The sequence below is a fragment of the Malaclemys terrapin genome, chromosome 2, assembly GCF_027887155.1.
Source record: "Malaclemys terrapin pileata isolate rMalTer1 chromosome 2, rMalTer1.hap1, whole genome shotgun sequence".
In the NCBI taxonomy this organism is placed as follows: Eukaryota; Metazoa; Chordata; order Testudines; family Emydidae; genus Malaclemys; species Malaclemys terrapin.
This window is the reverse complement of record NC_071506.1, coordinates 132,290,775-132,301,913: the sequence shown is the minus strand read 5'-3', so window position 1 is coordinate 132,301,913 and position 11,139 is coordinate 132,290,775.

Below are 11,139 nucleotides of genomic sequence, written 5' to 3'. Positions count from 1 at the left end.
CCCCATGTGGAACTGTATCAAATGCCTTACTGAAATCGAGGTAAATTAGATCCACTGCGTTTCCTTTGTCTAAAAAATCTGTGACCTTCTCAAAGAAGGAGATCAGGTTGGTTTGGCACGCTCTACCTTTTGTAAAGCCATGTTGTATTTTGTCCCAATTACCATTGACCTCAATGTCCTTAACTACTTTCTCCTTCAAAACATTTTCTGAGACCTTGCATACTACAGATGTCAAACTAACAGGCCTGTAGTTACCCGGATCACTTTTTTCCCCTTTCTTAAAGCTAGGAACTATGTTAGCAATTCTCCAGTCATACGGAACAACCCCTGAGTTTACTGATTCATTAAACATTTTTTGCTAATGGGCTTGCAATTTCATATGCCAGTTCCTTTAATATTCTTGGATGAAGATTATCTGGGACCCCCGATTTAGTCCCATTAAACTGTTCGAGTTTGGCTTCTAACTCAGATGTGGTAATATCTACCTCCATATCCTCATTCCCATTTGTCATCCTACCATTATCTCTAAGCTCCTCATTAGCCTCTTAAAGACTGAGGCAAAGTATTTGTTTAGATATTGGGCCATGCCTAGATTATCCTTAACCTCCACTCCATCCTCAGTGTTTAGCGGTCCCACTTCTTTCTTTGTTTTCTTCTTATTTATATGGCTATAGAACCTTTTACACCTTTTACTATTGGTTTGAATTCCCTTTGCAAGGTCCAACTCTACATGGCTTTCGGCCTTTCTCACTTTGTCCCTACATTTTCTGACCTCAGTAAGGTAGCTTTCCTTGCTGATCACTCCCATCTTCCACACCTTGTAGGCTTTCTGCTTTTTCTTAATCATCTCTCTGAGATGCTTGCTCATCCAACTTGGTCTACAACTCCTGCCTATGAATTTTCCCCCCTTTCTTGGGATGCAGGCTTCTGATAGTTTCTGCAACTTTGACTTGAAGTAATTCCAGGCCTTCTCCACCTTTAGATCCACAAGTTCTTCAATCCAATCCACTTCCCTATCTAATTTCCTTAATTTTTTAAAGTTAGCCCTTTTGAAATCAAAAACCCTAGTCACAGATCTATTTTTGTTTACCCTTCCATTTAGTTTAAACTGAATTAGCTCATGATCGCTCAAACCAAGGCTGTCCCCTACAACCATTTCTTCTAAGAGATCCTCACTACCCACACCAAATCTAAAATGGCATCCCCTCTTGTTGGTTCTTCAACTACTTGGTGAAGGAATCCATCAGCTATCACATCTAGGAAAATCTGAGCCCTATTATATTACTAGCACTTGTCCTCCAGTCTATATCTGGGAAGTTAAAGTCTCCCATGATCACACAATTCCCATTAGTATTTACTTCATTAAAAACATTAAAGAGGTCTCTATCCCTATCCAAATCAGACTCCTGTTCTAACAGACAGCAAACCCCCCAAAGACAGGGATAGAGCCCATAAATCGAGATGGTGGGGAAACCGTTTCATTGAAACCGTTTCTGTCCAAAAATCCCATTCAAACTAAACCAGTTTGTTTCTTGAAATCATATCAAGTGGCATGAAAATTCTTTGCAAAAATATTTTGTTGCAAAACAAAAGCATCTTCTGTGTCACAAAAAGAACAGGAGTACGTGTTTGTCTCGTCGCACACAAAGAGGAGACACTTAGATCTCAAAAATTAGATAAGATGTTTCAGTCTGAGCTAAGTAGTTGCTGCTCTTAACAATTGCAACATAATACAAATAAAATAGATTATTTCAGCCATTCTATTATGTCCTAATCTGATCTGAGTAAACGTGATAGGACACCTCATCTTATGCACTGCTCCTAGTGACACTCTCCAATAGATCCCCATCCTCCACCTGTCGGGAGGTAGGTAGGAGCGGATTGTTATCCCTACTTGAAAGAGGGAGAAGCGAAGGCTGAGAAAGGAGAATTGACTTGTCTTAGGTCACACAGCCAGTCCGTGGCAGAGTTGGGAATAGGACCCAAGAGCCCCGATTTTCAAACTAACCATCGGATCTTGAATTTCAGACATTGAATGATCTGAATAAAGTGTTCTCAAGTGAGTTCCAGACCAGCAAGAGTTCATAGTAATTATTCAGCAAGTATTTTAGGAGAACTGGAATGGTAGAGAAAATAATGAACTGCAGAGAAGCAGCAAAATTTGTCGAACATATGACTGGTTATGACTATTTACTTGGTCTTAAAAGAAAACAACAGGGACCTGAGTCTCCTCCCTGTCAATAACCCCCTGCTCAGCCAATCAGGGTAGCGACCGAGGGGCGGGAGGATGAGGGTTCTCACCAGAGAGCCCAAAGGATGGCCCAGGTCACCGCTGGGGATCACTGTCTGAGCACTATTTCAACGCCACATTTTTCGGTGGACCTCCCACAATGGGAGTTGTAGAGCACCCCCCACGACACACACACACCCCTCCTGGTAGTGGGAGGGGAACGGGGAAAGGACAAAAGAAGTAAGAGATGACGAGAAAGGAGGGAGGGATGGAGGAAAAGGTAAAAGAAAAAGGACAAACCCTAATGTCCCCAGTGATTCTAAGGGACAAAATCCCAGGTGGGGAATAAAATTCGGCCCCCTTAAGCTAGTGTTTTCCATGCCTAAAATTCAGCTGGCGCCAGATGCATCAGACTGAACAGGTTCCAAACCTCTCGGAGGCTCTTACCTTCTAAACAGGGACGTCAGTTTTCTAGTGAAATCAGGAAAAAGAAAGGAGAAAACTCAAAAGAGGTTCCTCCTGGTGCTCACATACGTGAACCCAAATACTCTCTCAGACCTCAAAGAGAGCCCTCGAGAAGGAGACTTGCTGAAGCAAAGCCACAGGTGTCTCTGAGGTTTCCCTGGCCCTGCGCCCCTGTCCTGCCTGGCTGATGTCAGCATCCCTCTGTGAGGTCACCACCTCCCCTGCACCTTTGGCCAATAGGCTGAGGTCCTGCAAAAGGCCTTTGTGATGTCACTGCCACACCCACCCCTCCCCTGCAGTGTTAATGTCCTGCCGCAGGCCAGACCCTTTGGAGGTTTGAGCTACTCCCTGTGGATCACCCCGCTCAATGAGTGTTCATTCTAGGAAGCAAGCCGGCTAGACAGTAAAACATCAGAGGCTGCTCCCAATGCTACACTCGGTTTCTCAGAAATGAGTAGACTTTATGGCCGGAAGAGACAGTTAGAGCGTCTAATCTGACCCCTTGCATATCACAGGCCTCCTGTCTACCACAATAGCTACTTTTGGGGCAAACACATTCCGGAAAGGCATCTAGTCTTTATTAATGACATCAAGCGATGGAGAATCCACCACTTTCCTTGGTAGCTTCTTCCTGTGGTCAATCATCCTCGCTGTTGAATATTTGTGCCTTATTTGTCATAGGAATTTGTCTCTTTTCACCTTCCAGCCATTGGGTCTTGTTCTGCCTTTCTCTGCTAGACTAGAGAGCCCTTTAATACCCAGTATTTTCTCTCCATTAAGGCACTTCAACACTTCAATGAAGTCCCCTTCAATCTTCTTTTGATAAGCTAAACAGGTTAAGCTCTTTCAATAGCTCACTAGAAGGCATTTTTCTCCAGCCCTCAGAACATTTCATGGCTCTTTGCTGCCCCAGCTCCAATTTCTAGGACCATCTTTTTCAAAGGAGGACACCAACACTGGAGGCAGTATTCCAATAGCAGTCTCACTGCTGCTGTGTCACCTCCCTATCCTACTCACGGCTCTGCTCCTACGTCTAATGATGGCTTTAGCCCTGTTCACCACAGCATCACACTGGGAGCTCATGTTGAGTGGCTTCTCCACTCTGGCCCCTAAATCCTTTTCAGAGTCACTGCTTTCCTGGATCCACATCCCCATTCTGGAGGTGTGGCCGGCGTGCCTTGTTGCCACGTATAGGCCCTTCCATTGGGCTCTGCTCCAACTTGTTTTCTTTGAATGGGTCCAGCTGGCCGAATGAGCCAGATCGCTCTGTATCACTGCCCTCTCCCCATCAGGAATTACCACTCTGCCTGTATTTTGTCACCCCCCAATCTTATCCGCAGTGATTCTATGTTTTCTGCCAATTCATTGGTAACAATTATTTTAAAAAATTAGTTCTTGAGAGCTTCTTCAGACCCTTAGTACCCAGGACCTGCTCCCCACATCACAGTGAGAAATGCTGTCCAGCCCTGCTGGTACATAGGGGATAAGCACAGAACAAAGGTATCTTTAGGAGCTGTGTTGTCCATAGGCTCTGAACAACATGTGGGGGTCAGCAGATTACAAACGCACGACAGACCTGTAGTGTAGACAGGTCCCAACTGTGTCTCGGTTTCCCACCCTGTAAAATGGGGAGAAAAAACAAAACCTTGATTAGCTCCATTTGATAGCTGGGGAAACCGAGGCACCCAGCGGTGCAGAGACTCGCTCATGGTTCCAAAGCCAGGAATAGAAAACAGCAGATCTGATAGCCAGGCCTGGGACCTAACCCTGGTTTTCCTGGCCTTGCTGCTCTAAGTTTAGTCACAGCCTCCATGTCTTTTCCCCCGTGTCCCTTAATCCCACGTCACTGCAGAAGAGAGATTTTCTGGTAGCCAGCTGGCTCTCCTGCATGTGGATGTCGTTCCAAAAGACATGCTCTGGCTCAGTCCCATGCTATGGTTGGCTGAAGGAACCACTTGGTCACATTCTAGGCCCTGAGTTGTACAGGAGGGGCGACTAGATGCACATAATGGTCCTTTCTGACCTGAACCTCTATCAATCGCTACATTTTCTGCTGCTAGGAAGAGAACTCTGGACCTATTTTCTCTCATTCACTTTCAGTCGGAATAATTTCAATCCAGGCCAAAGGATTTCCTCTTCCATTGTGTCTTCAGCACCTTTGGGAGCAACCAGTTACTGTTACCCACAGGTTACCAGTTTCAACCTGTCCCAGGGTGAGATGGCCAGGAAAGGGGTTGGCGCTCAACTGCACCTGGCCCAGGTGATGCAGGTCCCTAGGGTGAAGGGAATAAGTGTGGGGGGTCACGTGACAAGACGCAGCCTGTGACTAGGACCCAGGCCTGCTGAGAGATAGAAGGGCAACCTGTACTCAGCCAGGAGAGAGACCCCAAGGGAAGCAGGCATGGGAGGGGCTTGGAGCGTCCTTTAAAGGTGAGGGACAAGCTGGGAAGGGGCCAGGCTGAGCACTAAGGACAAGGCCCTAGGAGGGAAAGATAGGGCAGTTTAGGAGATGGGGCAGATAGTCCAGTTGGTTTCGGCTCCCACGACCAGACAACCAGAGGTGAAGGTGATTGTCGGGTCTTCTGTCCTTCTTCCCCAGTGTAGATTTGATAGTGGAGAAGACTGATGCCGTAAGGGGGAAGTGAGTTACCCCAAAGTCACCCAGTGAGTTTATATCACCAATGCATACTCGGAAGGATCCAATAGAAACATGGATTTTCCAGTCTCTTCTTTCTAGGAGTCCCCAGGGCTAAGGTAAAACCCCTGCGGCCCCTCCCCATTCTGCTCACCTCCAAGATGTGCTGGAGTTTGTCTGTGCTGGGGGGTGCTGTCAGCAGGATCGAGAGCTCGTCATCCATGTTCTCTGGGCAGGCCTTGCTCAGAGCCTGCCAGCAGAGGGAGACCAGGGGTCAGGAGCCTGCATTAGCACCGGTGTGCCATTGACCAGGAGCTGGCTGAGGTAAGCGCCGCCTGGCCGGAGCTTGCACCCAGAAACCCTGCCCCAGGTCGGAACCCCCTCCTGTACCCTAATCCCTCCCAGACCCCACCCCCCCACCCCAATCCCCTACCCCAGCCCTGAGCCCCCTCCCGCACCCAAACTCCCTCCCAGAGTCCGCACCCCAACCCTCTGTCCCAGCCCGGATCCCCCTCTGGCACCCCAACCCCCTAATCTCCAGCCCAATCCCAGAGCTCGCATCCCCACCGGAGCCCTCACCCCTCCCTGCGCTCCAACCCCCAGCTCCAGCCCAGTGAAAGTGAGTGAGGGTGTGAGAGCGAACGACTGAGAGAGGTGGGCTGGGCTGGGCTGGAGTGAGTGGGGGTGGGGCCTTGGGGAAGGGCATGAAAGGGGTTGGGTCAAGGGCGTTTGGTTTTGTGCAAGTAGAAAGTTGACAACCCTACTTAAGGACCTTTGAAAAGCAGCCTCCTTAGCACCGCTCCTGATACCAGGGGCCAAGGCGCCCCCGGACATGAGAACCACAATAGGCCAGAGCAAAACGCTGCGTTAGAAATCGGAGCTCAGGCTGCCAAGCGAACGATAGCTGACAGACAGGAATTAAGGTTGTGCCTTCAGCCAGCAACTGGTGTTCATCCGTTTGCACCACACACACACCTGTAGGCAGGGCCACTATTTCCTTGTCTGTCTGCCTGTTTAGCGTCTCTCGGGCCTTACTGTGCCCATCACCGTGGTGTCTGAGTGGCAAACCAAGGGTTTGACGTGTGCATATGAAACTGCCTGACTGGAAGGACGTGCTTTGGTTTGGATCAGTGACTGCTGGGGCGATTGGTGGCAGAAGGCTCTGAGGGCCTGGCTCATTCCGACCTGGCTCATTCCAATGGTTTCTACAGCTCAGAGCAGCCCAGTCTCCTGCCTGGGTCCGACGCAAACCAGGAAGTACAGGACCACGGTTAATAAGAACAGCTCAAAAGATCATTTTCGCTGACCCAGCCCTGCACAGATTTCCAGCTTAGGTTTGCATTTTCAGCAAAAGTTCTTCTTGATTATTTTCTCCCAACCCCCTTCTGCCTCCATAATAGCCAGCCACCCCGTCAGTCGCATCCTGGGGCGCTCCAGGGACAGCGTGTGTGCGTGTATGTGTACGTCTGTATATATGTGTATGTGCACATGAGTGTGTGCACATGTGAGTGGGCGTGTGTATGTGTGTACATGTACCCCAGTCAGATGTATACATCTGGATTTCCTTTGAAAGAATTTTCAAATTGAGCTGATCAAGTGCAATGGCAAAGCACCCAATTCCTCTGCCCCCCAACTGCCTTCGCTGCTTTAACGTACAACCTGCTCTGCTGGCGCCTCTGACTCCTGAAAGCCCTAACGCTCCAGGGGAGCAGGCCGTACCCTGCCCTGCCCTGGCTGCCCCGGGTGTTACCTCGGAGGGAATCGTTCCAGATTCCAATGAGTGGCAGGTCCAGGGAAGAGCCTTATCTGGGGGGAGGCTGTACCAGACCCGCCCGACCCAGGCAGGCTCCCAGGTACTCTCTACTCGGGGCTGATAAGGCTCCTTAGCAATTTCTCTCCAAACAAATTCCAGTTCAAGACACCTGAGAGCTCCACAGCAGGGCAGCATCCCCAGAGCGCAGCAGGGCGGGGGTTAGGGGGAGCAGTCGGTAGCAGCACCTGCCCCTCGTACGGCAGGAGCGAGAAGTGCCAGCCTCTCTGCACAGAGCAGCAGCGTTCAGCATGGGCCAGACGTGCTGCAGTGATGGGTAAGAGCTGGCTCGGAGAGCCAGAGGGTCTGTGGGGCAGCTCTGGGCCCTTCTGCTCCGCACTAGGGCCGGGTGGGCGTGTTCAGCTGGGATTGGAACCCACCAGCACTTGTGGGTGTGAATGTGGGGCTGGAACTCAATGTGGGGCACTACTGGGGGGGAAGGGCAGAGAGACACCTGGGCTGAGACCCCAGCTCCAGGGAGACAGTCTCTCCTGCCCAGCCGGGTTAAATTGCCGAGCTGTGTGACAGCCCCCCCATCCCCGAGGGGTTCCCCCCCCCGGTATGTCACAGCAGGGTAATGTGCGTACTGAACGGCAGGGGTTGCCAGAGACTGGCTGGGAGAGGCCTTTGGGGATGGAGGAAGCAGCACTAAGGTACATGCCAACCTCCCTACAGAGGAGGGGCCGTGCCCCGCAGGTGTGGGGCAGGGAGCTGGGACACTGTGCGGTGGGTCATTGCTGGCCCAGGCCCTTCCTAGCTGGAGGCCGAGGCATTTCCTTCAGGTCACCTTCCACTGCAGCTTGGCCACGGGCCCCCATAGCCACTAGCCTAGTCAGGGATCCCAAGTGGGGATTGTCACGGCTGGCTCCTCCCTGCCGCCAGCAGCTCTTCACTGCCAGGGAATTCCTGAAATCCTGTGCGCCCCTCCCCCACCCACCTCCTGGGGCTGTGAGTGCCCCCCCACATCCCCGGACAGCCCCTCCCCCGAGCTCTGAGTGCCCCTGGCCAGTCCTCCTCTCAGCCCCCCCCCCACTTCCTGGGGCTCTGAGTGCCCTCAGCCAGTCTCCCTCCCACACCCCGGGGCTGAGTGACCTTGGCCAACCCCCATCCCTTCAGGAGGAACTCCCAGTACCCACCCAGCCCCCACACCTCAGGGTTCCCCTCCCTGCGGCGCTGTGGCCATACCCCCACCAGGGCCGGCTTTAGGCCAATTCAACCAATTCCCCTGAATCGGGCCCCGGGCCCAAGCCCCGGTACGGTGTACCGGCAAGAGCCGGTGCGCTGTACCAGTGTAAGCGGGGGAATGGTCCCGCTATTGTGGGGAACTTTCCTGGTTTCTGCACTACCCCGGTGAAGTGGGCTAGCGAAAGGATCCGAGTCCTCGCTCCCACTTCCTTTACCCAGAGGCCTTCCTGCCCTTGAGGGCTCCCCTTCCACTCTCCTGTCTGGCAGAGTCCTCATAAACCCCGACAAGGCTGGGCCCAGGATTCCTGGGGGGCTCGACCCCCAACCCTGCGGTGGTCACCCAGGACAGGGGCTAGGGTGTCCCCACTCCGGGGTACTCTCTCTGCACTGGGCACCTCCCTGACCCACTGATCATTTCATACAATTTAAAGCAAATACAAGTTGTTTAATTAACAATTAATTTTAAAAAAGAATAAGGAAAAATGGGAAAGGTTAAAGGAAAACACATCACCCTGCTCTGTGGCAGGGAACATTACAAACAGTGTCTCTGGAACATCAGGGCAGTTCAGTCTGTTCCTTGTAGGTCCCAGGCCTGCTTCTCAGGCCCTGTCTGTGCTGCAGGGACGCTGTGGGTTGGACACTTGCTCCAGTGGTGGCCACACGCGCTCAGGCTCTAGGTGACAGGACCCTTTTTCCAGCGTCGCCCCCGCCCGGTCGGGGTTATGATCCCCCTGCAAGTCTGGCTTGCAAGGCCTCTTGGCTGAGGCGTCTCCCTGTGCTGGGCCCACTGCCCAGGGTCCCCCTCACTCTCCCCAGCTGCTCACCGCACTCGGACTGCACACGGCTCCGGACTGCCCCAGACCCAGCTCCGGACTGCTCCAGCCTCTGCTCCAGCTCCACTCTGCCTCAGCACGGCTGCTGCTGCTGCTCTGCCTTCAGCTCCCTGGGCTGCTTCTCTGGCCTCTCTGGCTCTGGTTGCTGCAGCTCTGCCCCCAGCACAGCTCTGCTCTGCAGGCTGCTTCTGTGACTCTGCTCCCAGCTCTGACCTGCTCCCTGGCTGCTTGTCTGGCCCCTCTGGCTCTGGTTGCTACAGCTCTGCTCCCAGGGCAGCTCTGCTCTCTCTGGGCTGTGCTCTGGCTTTGGGGCTGCCGCTCTGCTTCCAGCAGCTTAGCTCAGGCCCCTGCTCTCTCCTTAGCTCGGCCCCACTCTCTCTGACTCAGGCCATTCCAGTTCACACGGAGGGAGGACGGGACCCCCTCTGGCCTCCTGACTCTCTGATTAGCCTGCCCGCCCTGTCAATCAGGCTGATCTGGAGCATTGGCCTCTCCCCATTGTACCTGGGGACTGTCAGTCTCAGGCTCCTGATTTGCCATCGACCCTTCCCCTTTTAGTGCTGGGAGCTAGCCAACCAAAACACCCCCACTGAGTGTTAGTAAGGGGGCAACAGTCCCCTTACACCAGGGTGGCTCGGCTTCCCCAGGGGGCAATTTAAAGGACCTAGGGCTCCCAGCAGGGGCTGGAGCCCCAGGCCCTTTAAGTTGCCACCAGACCCCCACTGCTGGAGCCCTGGGGTAGGGCTGCGGGGCTCTGGGGGCTATTTAAAAAGTCCGGGGCTCCCGCTGCCTCTACCAACCCGGCCCTTTAAATAGCCACTGGAGCCCCGCTGCTTCCCCAGAGCTCCCGCGGCTATTTAAAGGGCCGGGGCAGTAGAAGCAGGGGAGCCCTGGGCCCTTTAAATAGCCCCCAGAGCCCTGGGATAGCAGGGGGCTCGGGGGCTATTTAAAGGGCCGGGGCTCCAGCTGCCTCTGCTGCACCCCGTCCCCGCACCAGCCCGCACCCCCTGCCCTGCCTGCAGCCAGCCCCGTCTCCAGCCAGCCCTGCACCCCCTGTCCACAGCCAGCCCCTGCTGCACCCCTGCCCTACCTCCAGCCCTGCCCCCCCTGTTCTGCCCGCACCAGGCCTGCCCCCCTGCCCTGCCTGCAGCCAGCCCTGCACCCCCTGCCCACAGCCAGCCTCTGCCGCACCCCCTGCCCTGTCTCCAGGCAACCCCTGCCGCACCCCCCTGCGGCCCTGCCCAAAGCCAGCCAGCCACACACCCCTGTCTCCAGCCAGCCCCGCACCCCTTGCCCTGCCTGCAGCCAGACCCTACCTCCAGTGAGCCCCTGCCCTGCCTCCAGCCAGCCCCATGTCCACTGGTGCCCTGCAGTTCCCAGGGCAGTAACCCTGCACACCTGCTTCAATGAGGGGGGCAGGGAGCAGCTGGGACCCACACATGTGCACACCACTAGGGTGACCAGACAGCAAGTGTGAAAAATCGGGACAGGGGGTGGGGGATAATAGGATCCTATAAGAAAAAGACCCAAAAATCGGGACTGTCCCTATAAAATCAGGACATCTGGTCACCCTAGCACACCCCCAGGGCGTGGCGGCGACCCAGACACGTGAAATGGAGCTCATTAATAACCGATCAACAGCATATATGATGCAATGTACAGAATATATAATTTTATTATTTATATAGTTATGGAAAGTAAATAATACATGGAAGAAATGAAAGGCTTTTTTTTACATTATTTTTTTTGTTAGTCATCCCTGCCGGGGCCCCACCAAAAATGTTCGAATTGGGCCCCGCCCTTCCTAAAGCCGGCCCTGCACGGGGGGGGAACGTGCCGAGGGGGGGGTGTAGCAGGTGGAGGCCGGGGACCCATCCAACACTCTCCCGCTCCCTGACTGCCCCCCCCCGGACTACCCTTACCATTCTGGCTCCATGTGTTTGCAAAACACGCTGCCCGGTGGGTCGGTTTGTGTGATACA